The sequence below is a fragment of the Monodelphis domestica genome, chromosome 6 (genome assembly GCF_027887165.1).
Source record: "Monodelphis domestica isolate mMonDom1 chromosome 6, mMonDom1.pri, whole genome shotgun sequence".
NCBI lineage: Eukaryota > Metazoa > Chordata > Mammalia > Didelphimorphia > Didelphidae > Monodelphis > Monodelphis domestica.
In genome coordinates, this window is record NC_077232.1 from 211204436 (window position 1) to 211211810 (window position 7375).

At 40.1% G+C, this 7375-nt stretch overlaps 1 pseudogene; it reads left to right on the forward strand.

Moving 5' to 3' along the window:
• Positions 1 to 1780: 1780 nt before the first annotated feature.
• LOC100020599 (probable ATP-dependent RNA helicase DDX5) lies at positions 1781 to 3244 on the forward strand (annotated as a pseudogene).
• The last annotated feature ends 4131 nt before the right edge of the window (positions 3245 to 7375 follow it).

The window sequence follows — 7375 nt, forward strand, 5'->3', positions numbered from 1 at the left end:
AAAATAAGGATATATATTATCCCCAATTCATATTCTTAATTCATTTTGGTTTTTTTTCCATGTGGATTGTTATAGTAAAATGATTTTGGTTCTTAGGATATTATTATAACAGTCCTGAAGCATTCCAGGACTTAAAAAAACTCATCATTGATATCCTGAATCATTAAGGAGACATCGCCATTTGGGGAATTGTCTGTCACCATGTAGTCTACCCTGAACCTCTACCATATGCTTTATTTTGACAACGGTATGCCTAGGAAATATGCATGAAACCTTAAAAAATGATAAGGTCTAATTCTGGAAGGTAATTTGGGATTATGCACAAATGACTTTAAAAGAATGCATGTCCTTTGATCCAACAATACCACTATTAGATTTGTACCTCAAAGAGATAATAAAAAAGGATTGTACAAAAATACTCATAGCCACGCTTTTTGTGGTGGCAAAAAAGTGGAAAATGAGGGAAGGTCCCTTGATTGGGGAAATGGCTAAATAAATTGAGGTATATGATGATGATGTAATACTATTGTGCTATAAGGAATGGTGAACTGCTTGATTTCCAAATGAACTGGAAGAACCTCCCTGAACTGATGTGGAGTGAAATGAGCAGAACCAAAAGAACATTGTACACAGTAACTGAAATAGTGTGACTTTGCTACCAGTAGCAATGCAATGATCCAGGACAATCCCCAAGGACTTAGAAAAAAGAATGCTATCCACACTGAGGTAAAGAACTTTGGGAACAGAAATGTAGAAGAAAAATACATGATTTATCACTTGTTTGTATGGATATATGATTTTGTTTTAAAAGATTACTGTGTTACAAAAAAGGAATAATATAGAAACAAGTATCAAGTGATAACTTGTCAATTCCAGGAAGGGGAAAGGACAAGGGTAAGGAGAAAAAATGAATCATGTTACCATGAAAAATATTTAAAAATAAAAAGAAAATTTAAAAAGGAAATTAATAAGGTCTACAGTCCATAGAAATGTACATTGTATGTGTTCTATAAGCATAACACCTAAAAAAAAGGTCTTATGAAAGAGAACCTGGATTCAAGCAAGTTCAGGTATGAAAAAGAAGATAAATTGTAAAGTCACCCCCTTGAAAATACAACAGAATTGGAAGAATTCCCCTAGTATGACTGATGAAATGCTCTATTGGAAATGGGGAAGATATGGACAAGAACCACATACAAAGGTCATGCATTGTCATCTGCAACTTTGGAGGGAATGCCCACAGCAGGGAAAGAAAAAATAAAGAAAGGTGAAGAATCGGGCTGTAAGAAAGCATTAGTCCTGCATACCTCCTTCAGCTCTTATTAGTGAGCTCCTTTCAGGAAAGGAGAGAGAAGTCTGAATGGAACGTCATAGTTCTCAGGTCAGTGTCAAGCTGGCTAAGCCTTCAGCTCTCAGTGATTTGAAAGATGTTTGTGAGACAGATGCACTCTCCCCGAGTTTATTTTTAGCCAATCAAATCAAGAAGTCAAAGTACTCCTCCTTCCCGTTAAGTAGTAGAGTTCCCAAGTCACTTACTAGTCTGGAGTAGGTGATAACTCAAAGACCACTCCCTTCATCTTGGACAGTGACTTGAAAGACTGCTAGAAAACTGCTTTTAAAAGGCCAGCGCCTCCTCCTTGATTTCCACCCGCTTCAGATGCAGTCCCTTCCCAGCCCGTGGCCCCCGGTCCCCCCGCAGGGCCTCGCCACCACAGAAGCCGCCCTTCCCCCTTTCCCTGAGACTAACCGCTTCTCCTCCTTTGCTTCCCTCTAACCACAACCACTGACAGACACCATGTCTGGACATCGGAGTGGCAGAGAGCGCGGCGGGGATCGAGGCTTTGGGGCCCCGAGGTTTGGCGGAAGTAGAGGAGGACGTCCATCTGCAAAGAAGTTTGGAAATCCTGGGGAGAAACTCCTTCACAAGAAATGGAACCTGGAGGAGCTGCCCACATTTGAGAAGAATTTCAATCAGGAACACCTGATTTGGCGAGGCACAAAATATCGAAGAAGCAAAGAAATTACAGTTCGAGGTCACAAGGGCCCAAAACCAATTCTAAACTTCTATGAAGCCAACTTTCCTGCAAACGTCATGGATGTAATTGCAAGACAGAACTTTGCCCAACCTACTGCTATCCAAGCCCAGGGGTGGCCTGTTGCTCTAAGAGGGCTGCATCTGGTGGGAGTAGCACAGACTGGATCAGGGAAAAGGCTGTCTTATTTGCTGCCTGCCATCCTGCACGTAAATCATCAGCCATTCCTAGAGAGAGGTGATGGGCCTATTTGTTTGGTGCTGGCGCCAACTCGTGAACTGGCCCAACAGGTCTAAGGAGTAGCTGCTGCATACAGTAGAGCCTGTGTTCTAAAATCCACCTGCATTTATGGTGGTGCTCCAAAGGGACCACAAAGAGGGGACCTGGAAAGAGGGGCAGAAATGTGCATGGCCACACCTGGAAGACTGATAGACTCTTTAGAGTGCAGGAAAACAAATTTGAGAAGAACTACTTACCTTGTACTTGATGAAGCAGACAGAATGCTTGATATGGGCTTTGAGCCTCAAATCAGGAAAATTGTGGGTCAGATAAGACCTGATAGACAAACCCTACTGTGGAGTGCTTCGTGGCCAAAAGAAGTGAGGCAGCTTGCTGAAGACTTTTTGAAAGGTTATATTCATATCAACATTGGTGCCCTGGAACTGAGTGCCAACCGCAATATTCTTCAGATTGTGGATGTCTGTCATGATGGAGAAAAGGATGAGAAACTTATTCCATTGATGGAGGAGATCATGAGTGAAGGGGAAAATAAGAGGATTGTTTTTGTGGAAACCAAAAGAAGATGTGATGAACTTACCAGAAAAATGAGGAGAGATGGGTGGCCTGCAATGGGTGTCCATGGTGCCAAGAGTCAGGAGGAGGGAGACTGGGTTCTAAATGAATTCAAAGATGGAAAAGCTCCTATCCTGATTGCCACAGATGTTGCATCTAGAGGGCTAGATGTGGAAGATGTGAAATTTGTCATCAATGATGACTACCCCAACTCTTCAGAGGATTATATCCACCGAATTGGAGGAACTGCACCTTGGACCAAAACAGGCACAGCATAGACATTCCTTACAGCTAATAACATAAAACAAGTAAGAACTTGGGATAATCAAATTGGAGGTGGCCTGGCTGATTTGAAGGCAGAAGAAGAAGGACAATTGTTCTTATATATCTCTCTCCTGACTGGCTCTGTTTCATGCTAGTGACTGAATTGCCATTTCTCTCAATATCCTCCAACCTAACACTCATTGTAGATAATAGGGAAAACCCTATCCCCCTTACCTTATCCTCCTTATTTTTTTCTGTTTTCTTATTTTCACCTGTTTTCCCCCAATAAACCCTTACTTGAGATAAAGAAGAGAAAAGAGTATTTCCTCTGAAACTTCATAGCTCTCCTTGAGTGACTTAGGAGGAACCCAGTGGAGGGTTAGAAGGATGCTGAAAAAAAGGGGGGAGGGGAAGCAGAGGAGAGGAAGGGAGATATAGAGGAAGAAGGGTAGCAAGGGAAGATAACTACCTGATCTATTAGTTATCCAATATCCATCAAATATACCCTCAAAATATCATCTATTACAGGATTCAGTCACTTGTTCTGCATTGGCGAGCTGGACTGGAGGAGTCTCTTTCCCTGGATCCTGCATTGGCTTGTTGGGTAAGTAGCTGGCCTTCCCTTTTGGCTTTTGGAAAGATTGGTTCTGGGCATTCCTTTCCTGACTTCTGAAGAGATTGCTTCTGGAGAATCTTGCCATGGCTTTGGAGGAGGCTGTGTTGGTGGAACCCTGGCTAAAGACACCACCAGGACTTCTGGCTGAGGATTAGCAGGGAATCCATGTGGAGACAGAGTCTTGGGGAAGCACTGTTGGGGCTGAGCCTGGCTTCTCAGGAGAAGGGCTGGTAGGCTTATTAGAATCTGTCTCTTTCTCTACATTTTCCTACTTTTACTCTTTCCACCTCTTTGTAAATAAAGCTGCTAAATACAAAATCTCACAATTTTCTGTATCAGAAAGTTGTTGGTGTATGGATAGAGTCTTCTGTGATGAATCAATGTGTTATTCTATATTATATTTGTAGTATATATTCATGAATATGACCATATATATATATATATATATATACACTTCAATATAAATATTTACATGGACTATGTATATACAAGAGCACCTAGGTGGTATAGTAGATAACATGCCTGGCATGGAGTTAAGAATATCTGAGTTTAAATCTACCCTCACATACTTGCTAGCCATGTGACCCTGGGCAAGTCACCCAACCCTGTTTGCATCAGTTTCATCATCTGTAAAATGAGCTGGAGAACAAAATGCCAAATAGCTCCAGTATCTTTACTAAGAAAGCCTTAAAGAAGGGACAATGAAGAGTCACACATGATTCAAAATTACTTTTAAAATGTAGAAATAGGCATGTTTTTATTTTAAACAGAAAAAAAAGGATTTCTATGTAACATTAAATTGCTTTGGCTACTGGAAATAATTTCCAACTTTGAAATCTCTTTTGGGGACATACATCCTCAGATAAATTGAAGAGGTTTCCCTTCTAGCTCACTGTTTCTGTATAGATGTTCCATATCACCCTATCTTATCTTCTACCTCTACTTCCCAGGAATATTTTCCATAGGTGAAGTTCTGGTTATCCACTGTGAGAGAAAAGGCAAATCTCTCTTGGCTTCCAAGCAGGACATACATGGCAGGAAAAGACTTAGCACTCTTCAAATCATCAGACACAATGAGATAGGGATTTACTGTTGCAGATTTCAGGCATACCACCTATAGAAAAAGGAAGAGGGGCAATTAAATGTAGGGTCCAAAGCCTTGAGATTAATATCAAAGAAAAGTGGGAGAACCTAATGGCATGGGACACTATTTTTGCTCTAAATTGGGATTATATAACCTCGCTGTAAAATTCATGTGAATTAGTGACCTATTTTTCCTTTGGAACAGTTTCATTGTAGGTACAGTGACAAAGGTGATGTTTGCCAAGACGATCTCTGAGGAGTCTTCCAATTTGTGATATGATTCCTATTTCTTAATTAATTAATTAAGAATATTTTTCCAAGTTTACATGATTCATATTCTTTCCCTCCCCTTTTCCTTCCCCTCTCCCTGAGCTGACAAGCAATTCCACTGGGTTATATATGTATCATTGTTCAAAAACTATTTCCATGTTATTAATATTTACAATAGAATGATCATTTAAAGTCAAAATCCCCAATCATATAGCCATTGAACCACCTGATGGATCGAGTGTTTTTCTTCTGCATTTCTACTCCCAGAGTTTTCTCTCAACATGGATAGTGTTCTTTCTCATAAGTTCCTCTGGATTGTCCTGGATAATTGCATTGCTACTAGTAGAGAAGTCTATTACATTTGATTGTGCCACAGTGTATCATTCTCTGTGTATAATGTTCTCCTGTTTTACTCCTTTTGTTCTGCATCAGTTCCTGGAGGTCTTTCCAGTTGACATGGAATTCCTCCAGTTCATCATTCCTTTCAGCACAATAGTATTCCATCACCAACATATACCACAATTTGTTCAACCATTCCCCAATCGATGAACACTCCCTCATTTTCCAATTTTTTGCCACTACAAAGAGCATAGCTATAAATATTTTTATCCATGTATTTTTCCCTATTTTCTCTTTGGGGTTCAAATCCACTAGTGGTATTTCAGGATCAAAGGGCAGGCAGTCTTCTAAAGTCCTTTGGGTATAGTTCCAAATTGCCCTGCAGAATGGTTGGACCAATTCACAACTCCACCAGCAGAGCATTAGTGTACCAATTTTGCCACATCCCCTCCAACATTTATTATTTTCCTTTGGTGTCATATTGGCCAATTTGCTAGGTGTGAGGTGGTACCTCAGAGTTGTTTTGATTTGTACTTCTCTAATTATGAGAGATTTAGAACATTTTTGTATGTATTTATTGATAATTTTGATTTCTTTATCTGAAAACTGTCTTTTCATGTCCCTTGATCATTTATCAGTTTCCTATTTTATCAAATTCCTATTTTAAGGCATTCCCCATGAATTCTGCATTCATTCATTCATACATTGAATAATTCATAGCTATTGTTTAGGGACCTTCCCATAGACAAGCAGAATGTTAGGTCTTGAAAAATGCAGAGACATTGTTATGTATGTAGTGTGTATGAGAGGTGCCAATATTGGTATAATGCATTTGCACTGTATACTGTAAACCTCAAATTTCCTTAGACTTATAATTGTTGAAAATTTCACCATTGGGATATTTCATACTTGGAAAATTTCTTACTGATAGTCTATTGGAATGGGAACTCCATTGGCATGGGAGGTTCCTTCTCTTCCCTTCTTAAGATTACTTTAGGACAGAAACCCTTTGCTGAACAATGGAAAGGACTTTGACCTATGCTTGAGCATAGAACAGGAATTTCTTTGAGTCTTGATTGATTTTAGAATTGATACAATGGAGATACTCCACCCTATTCAGTCCTAATAGGATTGAGTAAGGGCTGCAGCCTAGATCAAAATTTAATTATTCCAATCTCTACCATACTCAAGTTAACAGGATTTAGAAAGGGCTGGAACAAAGGAGTAAAGATTTAATCATTTGAAAAATATGACCTTCAACAGACATGTGCAAAAGCCAGAAACCTCTGGGCGGTCCTGGGTTAAGTGAGAGCCTCCATTGACAGGGAAATTGATGAAGAGTGATTGGTAGATGTGAGGACTGAGGGGAGGCAACTTGGATGGTGTCCTTAAAGATAGGAGGGTCTGGAGACTAGGGGGAGAGGGTTGAGTTTTTGGTCGGTGGTTCCTGGGCTCGGAGGAAGCTTGCTCTGAAGGAAGCTGAAGGTGGGGGCCTCTGAGACTGTTTCTCCATTTTGGACACGTGAGTGAAAGGGACTGATCTCCTTTCTTTGCCCCAGCTATCTAAGGGCTTGGGCCTTTTGGCCCAGCCTAAACAGAAGGGGTATTTAAGCCCTATTCCCTTCTCTCCCCTTTCTCTCTCTATATATATCTCTAATTCCTTTCTTGCTCCTATTGTAATTAAACTCCAAAAAAGGCTGACAGCTGACTTGAGTTTTTCATTTAGGAATTACATAGCTGATTCCTTGGCGACCTTAAATTAATATATATCAGTCTTTTAAAGTGATTCCCTTGTAACAATACTAACACAGGTGGTAGTGCAAAGATTCAATTGTTGTTGCAACTAGCTTTTTTTGATACTCACTTTTCACAAGGGATTTTCCCAAAAGGGATACACTTTATTCTGTTCTTCAACAGATCCTTATCTTCATGGAGCTTCTAATCTATCAGAGGGGACTTGAGACATGTACTGCTAAAT